The 18,544-nt window shown below is 50.2% G+C and overlaps 2 protein-coding genes across 4 annotated transcripts in view; one reads left to right on the top strand and one right to left on the bottom strand.

Annotated features, from left to right (window-relative positions):
* The window catches only part of LOC128705035 (hepatocyte nuclear factor 4-gamma-like), an 85,569-nt gene extending 83,593 nt beyond the window's left edge, over positions 1-1,976 (bottom strand). For all 3 annotated transcript variants that reach the window (XM_070105129.1, XM_070105128.1, XM_070105130.1), the window contains exon 1: positions 1,842-1,976. The gene's annotated coding sequence lies outside the window, so the exon portion shown is untranslated. The remainder of the gene's footprint in view (positions 1-1,841) is intronic.
* A 140-nt stretch (positions 1,977-2,116) lies between these two features.
* Positions 2,117-18,544, top strand: part of Bap60 (Brahma-associated protein 60) — a 74,795-nt gene continuing 58,367 nt past the window's right edge. Inside the window, exon 1 of the mRNA XM_070105133.1 lies at positions 2,117-2,274. The gene's annotated coding sequence lies outside the window, so the exon portion shown is untranslated. The remainder of the gene's footprint in view (positions 2,275-18,544) is intronic.

The following is an 18,544-nucleotide window of genomic DNA, read 5'->3' as shown; positions in this document are numbered from 1 at the left end:
CCAGTGCTATTTTTGGTATATGTGAACGACATGACGGAAGGGTTAGACTCAGAAGTGTCCCTGTTTGCAGATGATGTGAAGTTAATGAGGAGAATTAAATCAGATGAGGACCAGGCAGGACTTCAGAGACCTGGACAGACTGGACGCGTGGTCCAGCAACTGGCTTCTCGAATTTAACTCCGCCAAATGCAAAGTCATGAAGATTGGAGGAGGGCAAAGAAGACCGCAGACAGAGTATAGTCTAGGTGGACAGAGACTGCAAACCTCACTCAAGGAGAAAGATCTTGGGGTGAGTATAACACCGAGCATGTCTCCGGAGGCACACATCAACCAGATAACTGCTGCAGCATATGGGCGCCTGGCAAACCTGAGAATAGCGTTCCGATACCTTAGTAAGGAATCGTTCAAGACACTGTACACCGTGTACGTCAGGCCCATACTGGAGTATGCAGCACCAGTTTGGAACCCGCACCTGGTCAAGCACGTCAAGAAATTAGAGAAAGTGCAAACGTTTGCAACAAGGATAGTTCCAGAGCTAAGGGGTATGTCCTACGAAGAAAGGTTGTGGGAAATTGGCCTGACGACACTGGAGGACAGGAGGGTCAGGGGAGACATGATAAGGACATACAAAATGCTGCGAGGAGTTGACAAGGTGGACAAAGACAGGATGTTCCAGAGATGTGACACAGCAACAAGGGGTCACAGTTGGAAGTTGAAAACACAGATGCGTCACAGGGATGTTAGGAAGTATTTCTTCAGTCACAGAGTTGTCAGGAAGTGGAATAGTCTGTGAAGTGATGTAGTGGAGGCAGGATCCATACATAGCTTTAAGATGAGGTATGATAAAGCTCATGGAGCAGGGAGAGAGAGGACCTAGTAGCACTCGGTGAAGAGGCGGGACCAGGAGCTGAGTCTCGACCTCTGCAACCACAATTAGGAGAGCACAATTAGGTGAGTACACACACAGACACACACGTATATATAATTGTTACAGGAACTCCTTCCAGTGTCTATAAGTTACTGGAAGTTTATTCAGGTATACACAGATACATAGATTATCATACATCAACCATACCCCCGGCCGGGATTGAACCCGCGGTCATAGAGTCTCAAAACTCCAGCCCGTCGCGCTAGCCACTAGACCAGCTAGCCACAATAAGATTCATCCAACTAGGTATATTTCTACACCATAGGAAAGTTAGCACAGGCACCTCTGTGACCACAAATGCAAGTTTTTACAGACGAATCTCCAGCTAGCGTGGCCGTGACGAACTCTAGCTCAAGTCCCTTCACTGCCGTCAACATGACTTAAGAAATCGTAATGACACGATTGCAAATAAATCGTTTCATTACGATTTCTTAAGTCTTATTATACATAGCAGTATATGTGTAGACAACCTGGGATAACCAGGTAAACTCCAGGTAACCAGGACCCATTGGGGTCCTGGACTATTTTTCGTTTGCCGCCATTTTTTGGGGGGTTGTATACAGTGGTTGGAGGTGTAGCAGTGTGGCTTATTCTTGGCAGTGGGAGAGGTTAATAAGCCAGTGTGTCTTATTTCTGTTGGGGTCGTTAGTTCCTCTTTACCCAGGATGCGACCCACAACATGTGACTAACTTCCAAGTACCTATTTACTGGTATTTTACAGGGGCAGCAGGTGTTAGGAGACTGTCCCAAACGTCTCACCACTTGTAAACTGCACCTACAACAGTCAACTAACACCTTGGCATCAGGTGCAAAGGGATTTGCTCCCATACATCAAGGAATCGAACCCGTGTCCTTTCCATTGTGAGCCAGAGACGTGTGTTGTGTCTGGGTTGGTGTGACGAAAGCAACTTACCCGAAAACCTATAGAGGTCAAAGGTGCAGATACCGGGCAAAGGTGCAGGTACCAGGCAAAGGTGCGAAGTACACTGGGAGAGGTGGAGCCTTATAGACGCCTTCCACCCACCACCCTTACTCCTATCTCCAGGTAATTACCTTCACCTGATATCTTATCTAAGATAGCCTATCTGTCTCATAAATCCCCGTAGTCTTAAGATCTACCAGCTTGTATATTAGCTTCCAGCAGTGATCCAGCAGTAAGGAGTCTTAGCTTATTCTCTGCTTCACACACCTTGAGAGAATTATATACCTGGAGAGGCTTTCGTGGGAACGACGCCTCCGCGGCCCGGTCTGTGACCAGGCCTCGTGGTGGATCAGGGTCTGATTAACCAGGCTGCTACTGTAGGCCCCACGTAAACCGACGTAGGAATCACAGTCCGGCTGATCAGGTACTGGGTTTAGGTATCTGTCTAGCAACTTCTTGAAGATAGTCAGGGGTCTTGAACACAGCCAGGGGTCTTGAACACAGCCAGGGGTCTTGAAGACAGCCAGGGGTCTTGAAGACAGCCAGGGATCATGAAGACAGTCAGGGGTCTTGAAGACAGCCAGGGCTCATGAAGACAGCAAGGGGTCTTAAAGACAACCAGGGGTCTTGGAGAAAACCAGGGCCTTGAAGACAGCCAGGAGCCTTGAAGACAACCAGAGGCCTTTAAGACAGCCAGGGGTCTTGAAGACAGCCAGGGGTCTTGACGACAGCCAGGGGTCTTGAAGACAACCAGGGGTCTTGAAGACAGCCAGGGGTATTGACGACAACCAGGGGTCTTGAAGATAACCAGGGATCTTGACGACAGCCAGGGGTCTTGAAGACAGCCAGGGGTCTTGAAGATAACCAGGGGTCTTGAAGACAACCAGGGGCCTTGAAGACAGCCAGGGGTCTTGAAGACAGCCAGGGGTCTTGACGACAGCCAGGGGTCTTGAAGACAACCAGGGGTCTTGAAGACAGCCAGGGGTATTGACGACAACCAGGGGTCTTGAAGATAACCAGGGGTCTTGAAGACAGCCAGGGGTCTTGAAGACAGCCAGGGATCATCAAGACAGCCAGGGGTCTTGAAGACAGCCAGGGGTCATGAAGACAACCAGGGGTCTTGAAGACAACCAGGGATCTTCAAGACAACCTGGGGTCTTGAAGACAGCCAGGGATCTTGACGACAGCCAGGGGTCTTCAAGACAGCCAGGGGTCTTGAAGATAACCAGGGGTCTTGAAGACAGCCAGGGGCCTTGAAGACAGCCAGGGGTCTTGAAGACAGCCAGGGGTCTTGACGACAGCCAGGGGTCTTGAAGACAACCAGGGGTCTTGAAGACAGCCAGGGGTATTGACGACAACCAGGGGTCATGAAGATAATCAGGGGTCTTGAAGACAGCCAGGGGTCTTGAAGACAGCCAGGGATCATCAAGAGAGCCAGGGGTCTTGAAGACAGCCAGGGGTCATGAAGACAACCAGGGGTCTTAAAGACAACCAGGGGTCTTGGAGACAACCAGGGCCTTGAAGACAGCCAGGAGCCTTGAAGACAACCAGAGGCCTTGAAGACAGCCAGGGGTCTTGAAGATAACCAGGGGTCTTGACGACAACCAGGGGCCTTGAAGACAGCCAGGGGTCTTGAAGACAGCCAGGGGTCTTGACGACAGCCAGGGGTCTTGAAGACAACCAGGGGTCTTGAAGACAGCCAGGGGTATTGACGACAACCAGGGGTCTTGAAGATAACCAGGGGTCTTGAAGACAGCCAGGGGTCTTGAAGACAGCCAGGGATCATCAAGACAGCCAGGGGTCTTGAAGACAGCCAGGGGTCATGAAGACAACCAGGGGTCTTGAAGACAACCAGGGGTCTTCAAGACAACCTGGGGTCTTGAAGACAGCCAGGGATCTTGACGACAGCCAGGGGTCTTCAAGACAGCCAGGGGTCTTGAAGATAACCAGGGGTCTTGAAGACAGCCAGGGGCCTTGAAGACAGCCAGGGGTCTTGAAGACAGCCAGGGGTCTTGACGACAGCCAGGGGTCTTGAAGACAACCAGGGGTCTTGAAGACAGCCAGGGGTATTGACGACAACCAGGGGTCTTGAAGATAATCAGGGGTCTTGAAGACAGCCAGGGGTCTTGAAGACAGCCAGGGATCATCAAGACAGCCAGGGGTCTTGAAGACAGCCAGGGGTCATGAAGACAACCAGGGGTCTTGAAGACAACCAGGGGTCTTCAAGACAACCTGGGGTCTTGAAGACAGCCAGGGATCTTGACGACAGCCAGGGGTCTTGAAGACAGCCAGGGGTCTTGAAGATAACCAGGGGTCTTGAAGACAGCCATGGGCCTTGAAGACTACCAGAGGCCTTGAAGACAGTCAGGGGTCTTGAAGACAACCAGGGGTCTTGAAGACAACCAGGGACCTTGAAGACAGCCAGGGGTCTTGAAGACAACCAGGGGTCTTGAAGACAACCAGGGGTCTTGAAGATAACCAGGGGTCTTGAAGACAACCAGGGATCTTGAAGACAGCCAGGGGTCTTGACGACAGCCAGGGGTCTTGAAGACAACCAGGGGTCTTGAAGACAACCAGGGGTCTTGAAGACAACCAGGGGTTTTGAAGACAACCAGGGGTCTTGAAGACAACCAGGGGTCTTGAAGACAACCAGGGGTCTTGACGACAACCAGGGGCCTTGAAGACAACCAGGGGTCTTGAAGACAACCAGGGGTTTTGAAGACAACCAGGGGCCTTGAAGACAACCAGGGGTCTTGACGACAACCAGGGGCCTTGAAGACAACCAGGGGTCTTGAAGACAACCAGGGGTTTTGAAGACAACCAGGGGCCTTGAAGACAACCAGGGGTCTTGAAGACAACCAGGGGTCTTGAAGACAACCAGGGGTCTTGAAGACAACCAGGGGTCTTGACGACAACCAGGGGCCTTGAAGACAACCAGGGGTCTTGACGACAACCAGGGGCCTTGAAGACAACCAGGGGTCTTGAAGACAACCAGGGGTTTTGAAGACAACCAGGGGCCTTGAAGACAACCAGGGGTCTTGACGACAACCAGGGGTCTTGAAAACAACCAGGGGTCTTGAAGACAACCAGGGGTCTTGACGACAACCAGGGGTCTTGAAGACAACCAGGGGTCTTGAAGACAACCAGGGGTCTTGAAGACAACCAGGGGCCTTGAAGACAACCAGGGGTCTTGACGACAACCAGGGGTCTTGAAAACAACCAGGGGTCTTGAAGACAACCAGGGGTCTTGACGACAACCAGGGGTCTTGAAGACAACCAGGGGTCTTGAAGACAACCAGGGGTCTTGAAGACAACCAGGGGCCTTGAAGACAACCAGGGGTCTTGAAGACAACCAGGGGTCTTGAAGATAACCATGGGTCTTGAAGACAACCAGGGATCTTGAAGACAGCCAGGGGTCTTGACGACAACCAGGGGTCTTGAAGACAACCAGGGGTCTTGAAGACAACCAGGGGTTTTGAAGACAACCAGGGGTCTTGAAGACAACCAGGGGTCTTGAAGACAACCAGGGGTCTTGAAGACAACCAGGGGTCTTGACGACAACCAGGGGTCTTGACGACAACCAGGGGCCTTGAAGACAACCAGGGGTCTTGAAGACAACGAGGGGTTTTGAAGACAACCAGGGGCCTTGAAGACAACCAGGGGTCTTGACGACAACCAGGGGCCTTGAAGATAACCAGGGGTCTTGAAGACAACCAGGGGTTTTGAAGACAACCAGGGGCCTTGAAGACAACCAGGGGTCTTGAAGACAACCAGGGGTCTTGAAGACAACCAGGGGTCTTGAAGACAACCAGGGGTCTTGACGACAACCAGGGGCCTTGAAGACAACCAGGGGTCTTGAAGACAACCAGGGGTCTTGACGACAACCAGGGGCCTTGAAGACAACCAGGGGTCTTGAAGACAACCAGGGGTTTTGAAGACAACCAGGGGCCTTGAAGACAACCAGGGGTCTTGACGACAACCAGGGGTCTTGAAAACAACCAGGGGTCTTGAAGACAACCAGGGGTCTTGACGACAACCAGGGGTCTTGAAGACAACCAGGGGTCTTGAAGACAACCAGGGGCCTTGAAGACAACCAGGGGTCTTGAAGACAACCAGGGGTCTTGAAGATAACCAGGGGTCTTGAAGACAACCAGGGGTCTTGAAGATAACCAGGGGTCTTGAAGACAACCAGGGATCTTGAAGACAGCCAGGGGTCTTGACGACAGCCAGGGGTCTTGAAGACAACCAGGGGTCTTGACAACCAGGGGTCTTGAAGACAACCAGGGGTTTTGAAGACAACCAGGGGTCTTGAAGACAACCAGGGGTCTTGAAGACAACCAGGGGTCTTGACGACAACCAGGGGTCTTGACGACAACCAGGGGCCTTGAAGACAACCAGGGGTCTTGAAGACAACGAGGGGTTTTGAAGACAACCAGGGGCCTTGAAGACAACCAGGGGTCTTGACGACAACCAGGGGCCTTGAAGACAACCAGGGGTCTTGAAGACAACGAGGGGTTTTGAAGACAACCAGGGGCCTTGAAGACAACCAGGGGTCTTGAAGACAACCAGGGGTCTTGAAGACAACCAGGGGTCTTGAAGACAACCAGGGGTCTTGACGACAACCAGGGGCCTTGAAGACAACCAGGGGTCTTGAAGACAACCAGGGGTCTTGACGACAACCAGGGGCCTTGAAGACAACCAGGGGTCTTGAAGACAACCAGGGGTTTTGAAGACAACCAGGGGCCTTGAAGACAACCAGGGGTCTTGACGACAACCAGGGGTCTTGAAAACAACCAGGGGTCTTGAAGACAACCAGGGGTCTTGACGACAACCAGGGGTCTTGAAGACAACCAGGGGTCTTGAAGACAACCAGGGGTCTTGAAGACAACCAGGGGCCTTGAAGACAACCAGGGGTCTTGAAGACAACCAGGGGTCTTGACGACAACCAGGGGTCTTGAAGACAACCAGGGGCCTTGAAGACAACCAGGGGTCTTGAAGACAACCAGGGGTCTTGAAGACAACCAGGGGTCTTGACGACAACCAGGGGTCTTGAAGAGAACCAGGGGTCTTGAAGACAACCAGGGGTCTTGAAGACAACCAGGGGTCTTGAAGACAACCAGGGGTCTTGAAGACAACCAGGGGTCTTGAAGACAACCAGGGGTCTTGAAGACAACCAGGGGTCTTGACGACAACCAGGGGTCTTGAAGACAACCAGGGGCCTTGAAGACAACCAGGGGTCTTGAAGACAACCAGGGGTCTTGAAGACAACCAGGGGCCTTGAAGACAACCAGGGGTCTTGAAGACAACCAGGGGTCTTGACGACAACCAGGGGCCTTGAAGACAACCAGGGGTCTTGACGACAACCAGGGGTCTTGACGACAACCAGGGATCTTGAAGACAACCAGGGGTCTTGAAGACAACCAGGGGTCTTGAAGACAACCAAGGGTCTTGAAGACAACCAGGGGTCTTGAAGACAACCAGGGGTCTTGAAGACAACCAGGGGCCTTGAAGACAACCAGGGGTCTTGAAGACAACCAGGGGTCTTGAAGACAACCAGGGGCCTATTGATAATCCCCCTTGTGTATGCTGGGAGGTAGTTGAACAGTCTTGGATCCCTGACACTTATTGTGTTGTCTCTTATCATGCTAGTGGCACCCCTGCTTTTCATTGGGGGAATGTTGCGTCTCCTGCCCCATTCCATATTATACACCTCTTTTTACGTGCTATGAAATTTCAGATACGTTTTTTTCAATAGCATTTACAAAAAAAATTAGTAAATATATGCTCATGTCTCTCTTCACGTCCTCTCTTAATCTATTTTAGGAAATACGGAAATAAACAGAGGTATTAGGCTGCCGGCGTAGCAGCCCATACTGTTTTACAGTACACTTTTGTTTTTTTTGTAAGTTGAAAGAGTACACTCTAGAATAACGATAAAAAGTACGGTATAGTAAATACATAAACCAGTAACATAGTTGTTTATTATCATTATGAAATATTTGCTGTAAATAATTGTATGTGATGTATTTTCACACGTCTGGCAGCGCAGTAGGTTTGTTTATACCGCCGTATATGCGAAGCATCGTTGACCGAAGCGTCGTTATGCGGTCCAGTGTTGGCCGAAACGTCGTTATTCGGCGCATGACTGTAATTGCTACAATGACGGTGCCCCATGGCTAAAGCTCTCACTTCATACGGCAAAGGTCCAGGTTCGATTCCTAGAGAGGGTAGAAATATTGAGCGTGTTTCCTTACAACGGTTGTCTGTGTTTCCCTTAAGTAAAATAGGTACCTGGGTGGCCCGGTGGTCTGGTGGGTAAAGCTCCCGCTTCACACACGGAGGGCCCGGGTTCGATTCCCGGCGGGTGGAAATTCCGACACGTTTCCTTACACCTGTTGTCCTGTTCACCTAGCAGCAAATAGGTACCTGGGTGTTAGTCGACTGGTGTGGGTCGCATCCTGGGGGACAAGATTAAGGACCCCAATGGAAATAAGTTAGACAGTCCTCGATGACGCACTGACTTTCTTGGGTTATCCTGGGTGGCTAACCCTTCGGGGTTAAAAATCCGAACGAAATCTTTCTTTCTTTCTTAGTGGACTGGTGTGAGTGGCATCCTGGGTGTTAGTGGACTGGTGTGGGTCACATCCTGGGTGTTAGTGGACTGGTGTGGGTCACATCCTGGGTGTTAGTGGACTGGTGTGGGTCACATCCTGGGTGTTAGTGGACTGGTGTGGGTCACATCCTGGGTGTTAGTGGACTGGTGTGGGTCACATCCTGGGTGTTAGTGGACTGGTGTGGGTCACATCCTGGGTGTTAGTGGACTGGTGTGGGTCACATCCTGGGTGTTAGTGGACTGGTGTGGGTCACATCCTGGGTGTTAGTGGACTGGTGTGGGTCACATCCTGGGTGTTAGTGGACTGGTGTGGGTCACATCCTGGGTGTTAGTGGACTGGTGTGGGTCCCATCCTGGGTGTTAGTGGACTGGTGTGGGTCACATCCTGGGTGTTAGTGGACTGGTGTGGGTCACATCCTGGGTGTTAGTGGACTGGTGTGGGTCACATCCTGGGTGTTAGTGGACTGGTGTGGGTCACATCCTGGGTGTTAGTGGACTGGTGTGGGTCACATCCTGGGTGTTAGTGGACTGGTGTGGGTCACATCCTGGGTGTTAGTGGACTGGTGTGGGTCCCATCCTGGGTGTTAGTGGACTGGTGTGGGTCACATCCTGGGTGTTAGTGGACTGGTGTGGGTCACATCCTGGGTGTTAGTGGACTGGTGTGGGTCACATCCTGGGTGTTAGTGGACTGGTGTGGGTCACATCCTGGGTGTTAGTGGACTGGTGTGGGTCACATCCTGGGTGTTAGTGGACTGGTGTGGGTCACATCCTGGGTGTTAGTGGACTGGTGTGGGTCACATCCTGGGTGTTAGTGGACTGGTGTGAGTCGCATCCTGGGTGTTAGTGGACTGGTGTGAGTCGCATCCTGGGTGTTAGTGGACTGGTGTGGGTGGCATCCTGGGTGTTAGTGGACTGGTGTGGGTCACATCCTGGGTGTTAGTGGACTGGTGTGGGTCACATCCTGGGTGTTAGTGGACTGGTGTGGGTCACATCCTGGGTGTTAGTGGACTGGTGTGAGTCGCATCCTGGGTATTAGTGGACTGGTGTGAGTCGCATCCTGGGTGTTAGTGGACTGGTGTGGGTGGCATCCTGGGTGTTAGTGGACTGGTGTGAGTCGCATCCTGGGTGTTAGTGGACTGGTGTGGGTGGCATCCTGGGTGTTAGTGGACTGGTGTGGGTGGCATCCTGGGTGTTAGTGGACTGGTGTGGGTGGCATCCTGGGTGTTTATGGACTGGTGTGGGTGGCATCCTGGGTGTTAGTGGACTGGTGTGGGTGGCATCCTGGGTGTTAGTGGACTGGTGTGGGTGGCATCCTGGGTGTTAGTGGACTGGTGTGGGTGGCATCCTGGGTGTTAGTGGACTGGTGTGGGTGGCATCCTGGGTGTTAGTGGACTGGTGTGGGTGGCATCCTGGGTGTTAGTAGACTGGTGTGGGTGGCATCCTGGGTGTTAGTGGACTGGTGTGGGTGGCATCCTGGGTGTTAGTGGACTGGTGTGGGTGGCATCCTGGGTGTTAGTGGACTGGTGTAGGTGGCATCCTGGGTGTTAGTGGACTGGTGTGGGTGGCATCCTGGGTGTTAGTGGACTGGTGTGGGTCACATCCTGGGTGTTAGTGGACTGGTGTGGGTCACATCCTGGGTGTTAGTGGACTGGTGTGGGTGGCATCCTGGGTGTTAGTGGACTAGTGTGGGTCACATCCTGGGTGTTAGTGGACTGGTGTGGGTCACATCCTGGGTGTTAGTGGACTGGTGTGGGTGGCATCCTGGGTGTTAGTGGACTGGTGTGGGTCACATCCTGGGTGTTAGTGGACTGGTGTGGGTCACATCCTGGGTGTTAGTGGACTGCTGTGGGTGGCATCCTGGGTGTTAGTGGACTGGTGTGGGTCACATCCTGGGTGTTAGTGGACTGGTGTGGGTCACATCCTGGGTGTTAGTGGACTGGTGTGGGTGCCATCCTGGGTGTTAGTGGACTGGTGTGGGTGGCATCCTGGGTGTTAGTGGACTGGTGTGGGTCACATCCTGGGTGTTAGTGGACTGGTGTGGGTCACATCCTGGGTGTTAGTGAACTGGTGTGGGTGGCATCCTGGGTGTTAGTGCACTGGTGTGGGGCACATCCTGGGTGTTAGTGGACTGGTGTGGGTCACATCCTGGGTGTTAGTGGACTGGTGTGGGTGGCATCCTGGGTGTTAGTGGACTGGTGTGGGTCACATCCTGGGTGTTAGTGGACTGGTGTGGGTGGCATCCTGGGTGTTAGTGGACTGGTGTGGGTCACATCCTGGGTGTTAGTGGACTAGTGTGGGTCACATCCTAGGTGTTAGTGGACTAGTGTGGGTGGCATCCTGGGTGTTAGTGGACTGGTGTGGGTCACATCCTGGGTGTTAGTGGACTGGTGTGGGTCACATCCTTGGTGTTAGTGGACTGGTGTGGGTCACATCCTGGGTGTTAGTGGACTGGTGTGGGTCACATCCTGGGTGTTAGTGGACTGATGTGGGTGGCATCCTGGGTGTTAGTGGACTGGTGTGGGTCACATCCTGGGTGTTAGTGGACTGGTGTTGGTGGCATACTGGGTGTTAGTGGACTCGTGTGGGTGGCATCCTGGGTGTTAGTGGACTGGTGTGGGTCACATCCTGGGTGTTAGTGGACTGGGGTCGGTCACATCCTGGGTGTTAGTGGACTGGTGTGGGTGGCATCCTGGGTGTTAGTGGACTGGTGTGGGTGGCATCCTGGGTGTTAGTGGACTGGTGCGGGTGGCATCCTGGGTGTTAGTGGACTGGTGTGGGTCACATCCTGGGTGTTAGTGGACTGGTGTGGGTCACATCCTGGGTGTTAGTGGACTGGTGTGGGTCACATCCTGGGTGTTAGTGGACTTGTGTGGGTGGCATCCTGGGTGTTAGTGGACTGGTGTGGGTCACATCCTGGGTGTTAGTGGACTTGTGTGGGTGGCATCCTGGGTGTTAGTGGACTGGTGTGGGTCGCATCCTGGGTGTTAGTGGACTGGTGTGGGTCACATCCTGGGTGTTAGTGGACTGGTGTGGGTCACATCCTGGGTGTTAGTGGACTGGTGTGGGTCACATCCTGGGTGTTAGTGGACTGGTGTGGGTCACATCCTGGGTATTAGTGGACTGGTGTAGGTCACATCCTGAGTGTTAGTGGACTGGTGTGGGTCACATCCTGGGTGTTAGTGGACTGGTGTGGGTCACATCCTGGGTGTTAGTGGACTGGTGTGGGTCACATCCTGTGTGTTAGTGGACTGGTGTGGGTCACATCCTGGGTGTTAGTGGACTGGGGTCGGTCACATCCTGGGTGTTAGTGGACTGGTGTTGGTGGCATCCTGGGTGTTAGTGGACTGGTGTGGGTGGCATCCTGGGTGTTAGTGGACTGGTGCGGGTGGCATCCTGGGTGTTAGTGGACCTGTGTGGGTCACATCCTGGGTGTTAGTGGACTGGTGTGGGTCACATCCTGGGTGTTAGTGGACTGGTGTGGGTCACATCCTGGGTGTTAGTGGACTTGTGTGGGTGGCATCCTGGGTGTTAGTGGACTTGTGTGGGTCACATCCTGGGTGTTAGTGGACTGGTGTGGGTCACATCCTGGGTGTTAGTGGACTGGTGTGGGTCACATCCTGGTTGTTAGTGGACTGGTGTGGGTCACATCCTGGGTGTTAGTGGACTGGTGTGGGTCACATCCTGGGTGTTAGTGGACTGGTATGGGTCACATCCTGGGTGTTAGTGGACTGGTGTGGGTCACATCCTGGGTGTTAGTGGACTGGTGTGGGTCACATCCTGGGTGTTAGTGGACTGGTGTGGGTCACATCCTGGGTGTTAGTGGACTGGTGTGGGTCACATCCTGGGTGTTAGTGGACTGGTGTGGGTCACATCCTGGGTGTTAGTGGACTGGTGTGGGTCACATCCTGGGTGTTAGTGGACTGGTGTGGGTCACATCCTGGGTGTTAGTGGACTGGTGTGGGTCACATCCTGGGTGTTAGTGGACTGGTGTGGATCACATCCTGGGTGTTAGTGGACTGGTGTGGGTCACATCCTGGGTGTTAGTGGACTGGTGTGGGTCACATCCTGGGTGTTAGTGGACTGGTGTGGGTCACATCCTGGGTGTTAGTGGACTGGTGTGGGTCACATCCTGGGTGTTAGTGGACTGGTGTTTACCTGGAGTTTACCTGGAGAGAGTTTCGGGGGTCAACGCCCCCGCGGCCCGGTCTGTGACCAGGCCTCCTGGTGGATCAGAGCCTGATCAACCAGGCTGTTGCTGCTGGCTGCACGCAAACCAACGTACGAGCCACAGCCCGGCTGATCAGGAACTGACTTTAGGTGCTTGTCCAGTGCCAGCTTGAAGACTGCCAGGGGTCTGTTGGTAATCTCCCTTATGTGTGCTGGGAGGCAGTTGAACAGTCTCGGGCCCCTGACACTTATTGTATGGTCTCTTAACGTGCTAGTGACACCCCTGCTTTTCATTGGGGGGATGGTGCATCGTCTGCCAAGTCTTTTGCTTTCGTAGTGAGTGATTTTCGTGTGCTAGTTCGGTACTAGTCCCTCTAGGATTTTCCAGGTGTATATAATCATGTATCTCTCCCTCCTGCGTTCCAGGGAATACAGGTTTAGAAACCTCAAGCGCTCCCAGTAATTGAGGTGTTTTATCTCCGTTATGCGCGCCGTGAAAGTTCTCTGTACATTTTCTAGGTCAGCAATTTCACCTGCCTTGAAAGGTGCTGTTAGAGTGCAGCAATATTCCAGCCTAGATAGAACAAGTGACCTGAAGAGTGTCATCATGGGCTTGGCCTCCCTAGTTTTGAAGGTTCTCATTATCCATCCTGTCATTTTTCTAGCAGATGCGATTGATACAATGTTATGGTCCTTGAAGGTGAGATCCTCCGACATGATCACTCCCAGGTCTTTGACGTTGGTGTTTCGCTCTATTTTGTGGCCAGAATTTGTTTTGTACTCTGATGAAGATTTAATTTCCTCATGTTTACCATATCTGAGTAATTGAAATTTCTCATCGTTGAACTTCATATTGTTTTCTGCAGCCCACTGAAAGATTTGGTTGATGTCTGCCTGGAGCCTTGCAGTGTCTGCAATGGAAGACACTGTCATGCAGATTCGGGTGTCATCTGCAAAGGAAGACACGGTGCTGTGGCTGACATCCTTGTCTATGTCGGATATGAGGATGAGGAACAAGATGGGAGCTAGTACTGTGCCTTGTGGAACAGAGCTTTTCACCGTAGCTGCCTCGGACTTTACTCTGTTGACGACTACTCTCTGTGTTCTGTTAGTGAGGAAATTATAGATCCATCGACCGACTTTTCCTGTTATTCCTTTAGCGCGCATTTTGTGCGCTATTACGCCATGGTCACACTTGTGGGATCACATCCTGGGACAAAACTGACATAATTTACGGGAAATGCTCAACATAACAAGTGACTTTCTATATAGTAGTATGTCATTGGTGTGAGCTATGGTCTGTATAAGTTGTGTCGTGTACTGCTAGTAAATATAGGTATTATTATTATTATTATTATTATTATTATTATTATTATTATTATTATTATTATTATTATTATTATGACAGGGAAAACACGTTAGTTTAACAGTATTTATTATATAGCCTTGGTATACATAGCCATCCTGAAGGTTACACAGACACGTAATGGTTCCTGGATCTCAACTCGACTGTAAACTCCAGTCGGCGGGAATAGAACCCACGGTCTGGAGTTTTTTGACTCTGATCGCGGGTTCTAACCCCACCCGTGGTATTTTTTTTGTTGATATCTAAGCAAGTTAGTGTGTTAATGTATTAAGCATGTCATACCCAGGGTATGTTGTCTATACATGCTTAGAAGTTATGTTATATTTAGTTATAAGTGTAGTCAGGAAGTTATGGTTCTGATTATGGTAGGTTAGGGTAAGCTAGGTTAAGGTAAGGTAGGTTAGAGTAGGCTAGGTTAAGGTAAGGTAGGTTAAGGTAAGGTAGGTTAGGGTAAGCTAGGTTAAGGTAAGGTAGGTTAGAGTAGGCTAGGTTAAGGTAAGGTAGGTTAAGGTAAGGTAGGTTAGGGTAAGCTAGGTTAAGGTAAGGTAGGTTAGGGTAGGCTAGGTTAAGGTAAGGTAGGTTAAGGTAAGGTAGGTTAGGGTAAGCTAGGTTAAGGTAAGGTAGGTTAAGGTAAGGTAGGTTAAGGTAAGGTAGGTTAAGGTAAGGTAGGTTAAGGTAAGGTAGGTTAAGGTAAAGAAGGTTACGGTAAGCTAGGTTAAGGTAAGGTAGGTTACGGTAAGCTAGGTTAAGGTAAGGTAGGTTAAGGTAAGGTAGGTTAAGGTAAGGTAGGTTAAGGTAAGGTAGGTTAAGGTAAGGTAGGTTACGGTAAGCTAGGTTAAGGTAAGGTAGGTTACGGTAAGCTAGGTTAAGGTAAGGTAGGTTAAGGTAAGGTAGGTTAAGGTAAGGTAGGTTAGGGTAAGCTAGGTTAAGGTAAGGTAGGTTAGGGTAGGCTAGGTTAAGGTAAGGTAGGTTAGGGTAAGCTAGGTTAAGGTAAGGTAGGTTAGGGTAGGCTAGGTTAAGGTAAGGTAGGTTAAGGTAAGGTAGGTTAGGGTAAGCTAGGTTAAGGTAAGGTAGGTTAGGGTAAGCTAGGTTAGGGTAAGCTAGGTTAAGGTAAGGTAGGTTAAGGTAAGGTAGGTTAAGGTAAGGTAGGTTAGGGTAGGCTAGGTTAGGGTAAGCTAGGTTAAGGTAAGGTAGGTTAGGGTAAGCTAGGTTAAGGTAAGGTAGGTTAGGGTAGGCTAGGTTAAGGTAAGGTAGGTTAGGGTAGGCTAGGTTAGGGTAAGCTAGGTTAAGGTAAGGTAGGTTAGGGTAAGCTAGGTTAAGGTAAGGTAGGTTAGGGTAAGCTAGGTTAAGGTAAGGTAGGTTAGGGTAAGCTAGGTTAAGGTAAGGTAGGTTAGGGTAAGCTAGGTTAAGGTAAGGTAGGTTAGGGTAAGCTAGGTTAAGGTAAGGTAGGTTAGGGTAAGCTAGGTTAAGGTAAGGTAGGTTAGGGTAAGCTAGGTTAAGGTAAGGTAGGTTAGGGTAAGCTAGGTTAAGGTAAGGTAGGTTAGGGTAAGCTAGGTTAAGGTAAGGTAGGTTAGGGTAAGCTAAGTTAAGGTAAGATAGGTTAGGGTAGGCTAGGTTAAGGTAAGGTAGGTTAGGGTAAGCTAGGTTAAGGTAAGGTAGGTTAAGGTAAGCTAGGTTAAGGTAAGGTAGGTTAGGGTAAGCTAAGTTAAGGTAAGGTAGGTTAGGGTAGGCTAGGTTAAGGTAAGGTAGGTTAGGGTAAGCTAGGTTAAGGTAAGGTAGGTTAGGGTAGGCTAGGTTAAGGTAAGGTAGGTTAAGGTAAGGTAGGTTAAGGTAAGGTAGGTTAGGGTAGGCTAGGTTAAGGTAAGGTAGGTTAGGGTAGGCTAGGTTAGGGTAAGCTAGGTTAAGGTAAGGTAGGTTAAGGTAAGGTAGGTTAGGGTAAGCTAGGTTAAGGTAAGGTAGGTTAGGGTAGGCTAGGTTAAGGTAAGGTAGGTTAGGGTAAGCTAGGTTAAGGTAAGGTAGGTTAGGGTAAGCTAGGTTAAGGTAAGGTAGGTTAGGGTAGGCTAGGTTAAGGTAAGGTAGGTTAGGGTAAGCTAGGTTAAGGTAAGGTAGGTTAGGGTAAGCTAAGTTAAGGTAAGATAGGTTAGGGTAGGCTAGGTTAAGGTAAGGTAGGTTAGGGTAGGCTAGGTTAAGGTAAAGTAGGTTAGGGTAAGCTAGGTTAAGGTAAGGTCGGTTAGGGTAAGCTAGGTTAAGGTAAGGTAGGTTAGGGTAGGCTAGGTTAAGGTAAGGTAGGTTAGGGCAGGCTAGGTTAAGGTAAGGTAGGTTAGGGTAGGCTAGGTTAAGGTAAGGCAGGATTGGGTAGGCTAGGGTAAGGTAAGGTAGGTTAGGGTAAGCTAGGTTAAGGTAAGGTAGGTTAGGGTAAGCTAGGTTAAGGTAAGGTAGGTTAGGGTAAGCTAAGTTAAGGTAAGGTAGGTTAGGGTAGGCTAGGTTAAGGTAAGGTAGGTTAGGGTAAGCTAGGTTAAGGTAAGGTAGGTTAGGGTAGGCTAGGTTAAGGTAAGGTAGGTTAAGGTAAGGTAGGTTAAGGTAAGGTAGGTTAGGGTAGGCTAGGTTAAGGTAAGGTAGGTTAGGGTAGGCTAGGTTAGGGTAAGCTAGGTTAAGGTAAGGTAGGTTAAGGTAAGGTAGGTTAGGGTAAGCTAGGTTAAGGTAAGGTAGGTTAGGGTAGGCTAGGTTAAGGTAAGGTAGGTTAGGGTAAGCTAGGTTAAGGTAAGGTAGGTTAGGGTAAGCTAGGTTAAGGTAAGGTAGGTTAGGGTAGGCTAGGTTAAGGTAAGGTAGGTTAGGGTAAGCTAGGTTAAGGTAAGGTAGGTTAGGGTAGGCTTGGTTAAGGTAATGTAGGTTAGGGTAGGCTAGGTTAAGGTAAGGCAGGATTGTGTAGGCTAGGTTAAGGTAAGGTAGGTTAGGGTAAGCTAGGTTAAGGTAAGGTAGGTTAGGGTAGGCTAGGTTAAGGTAAGGTAGGTTAGGGTAAGCTAGGTTAAGGTAAGGTAGGTTAAGGTAAGGTAGGTTAAGGTAAGGTAGGTTAGGGTAGGCTAGGTTAAGGTAAGGTAGGTTAGGGTAGGCTAGGTTAGGGTAAGCTAGGTTAAGGTAAGGTAGGTTAAGGTAAGGTAGGTTAAGGTAAGGTAGGTTAGGGTAGGCTAGGTTAAGGTAAGGTAGGTTAGGGTAGGCTAGGTTAGGGTAAGCTAGGTTAAGGTAAGGTAGGTTAAGGTAAGGTAGGTTAGGGTAAGCTAGGTTAAGGTAAGGTAGGTTAGGGTAGGCTAGGTTAAGGTAAGGTAGGTTAGGGTAAGCTAGGTTAAGGTAAGGTAGGTTAGGGTAAGCTAGGTTAAGGTAAGGTAGGTTAGGGTAGGCTAGGTTAAGGTAAGGTAGGTTAGGGTAAGCTAGGTTAAGGTAAGGTAGGTTAGGGTAAGCTAAGTTAAGGTAAGATAGGTTAGGGTAGGCTAGGTTAAGGTAAGGTAGGTTAGGGTAAGCTAGGTTAAGGTAAGGTAGGTTAGGGTAGGCTAGGTTAAGGTAAGGTAGGTTAGGGTAGGCTAGGTTAAGGTAAAGTAGGTTAGGGTAAGCTAGGTTAAGGTAAGGTCGGTTAGGGTAAGCTAGGTTAAGGTAAGGTAGGTTAGGGTAGGCTAGGTTAAGGTAAGGTAGGTTAGGGTAGGCTAGATTAAGGTAAGGTAGGTTAGGGTAGGCTAGGTTAAGGTAAGGCAGGATTGGGTAGGCTAGGGTAAGGTAAGGTAGGTTAGGGTAAGCTAGGTTAAGGTAAGGTAGGTTAGGGTAAGCTAGGTTAAGGTAAGGTAGGATTGGGTAGGCTAGGTTAAGGTAAGGTAGGTTAGGGTAAGCTAGGTTAAAGTAAGGTAGGTTAGGGTAGGCTAGGTTAAGGTAAGGCAGGTTAGGGTAGGCTAGGTTAAGGTAAGGTAGGTTAGGGTAAGCTAGGTTAAGGTAAGGGAGGTTAGGGTAAGCTAGGTTAAGGTAAGGTAGGTTAGGGTAGGCTAGGTTAAGGTAAGGTAGGTTAGGGTAGGCTAGGTTAAGGTAAGGCAGGATTGGGTAGGCTAGGTTAAGGTCAGGTAGGGTAGGGTAAGCTAGGTTAAGGTAAGGTAGGTTAGGGTAGGCTAGGTTAAGGTAAGGTAGGTTAGGGTAAGCTAGGTTAAGGTAAGGTAGGTTAGGGTAAGCTAGGTTAATGTAAGGTAGGTTAGGGCAGGCTAGGTTAAGGTGAGGTAGGTTAGGGTAGGCTAGGTTAAGGTAAGGTAGGATAGGGTAGGCTAGGTTAAGGTAAGGCAGGATTGGGTAGGCTAGGTTAAGGTAAGGTAGGTTTGGGTAAGCTAGGTTAAGGTAAGGTAGGTTAGGGTAGGCTAGGTTAAGGTAAGGCAGGTTAGGGTAGGCTAGGTTAAGGTAAGGTAGGTTAGGGTAAGCTAGGTTAAGGTAAGGAAGGTTAGGGTAGGCTAGGTTAAGGTAAGGCAGGATTGGGTAGGCTAGGTTAAGGTAAGGTAGGTTAGGGTAAGCTAGGTTAAGGTA

The sequence above is a fragment of the Cherax quadricarinatus genome, chromosome 97, assembly GCF_038502225.1.
Source record: "Cherax quadricarinatus isolate ZL_2023a chromosome 97, ASM3850222v1, whole genome shotgun sequence".
In the NCBI taxonomy this organism is placed as follows: Eukaryota; Metazoa; Arthropoda; class Malacostraca; order Decapoda; family Parastacidae; genus Cherax; species Cherax quadricarinatus.
This window is presented reverse-complemented; position numbering and strand designations above follow the sequence as displayed.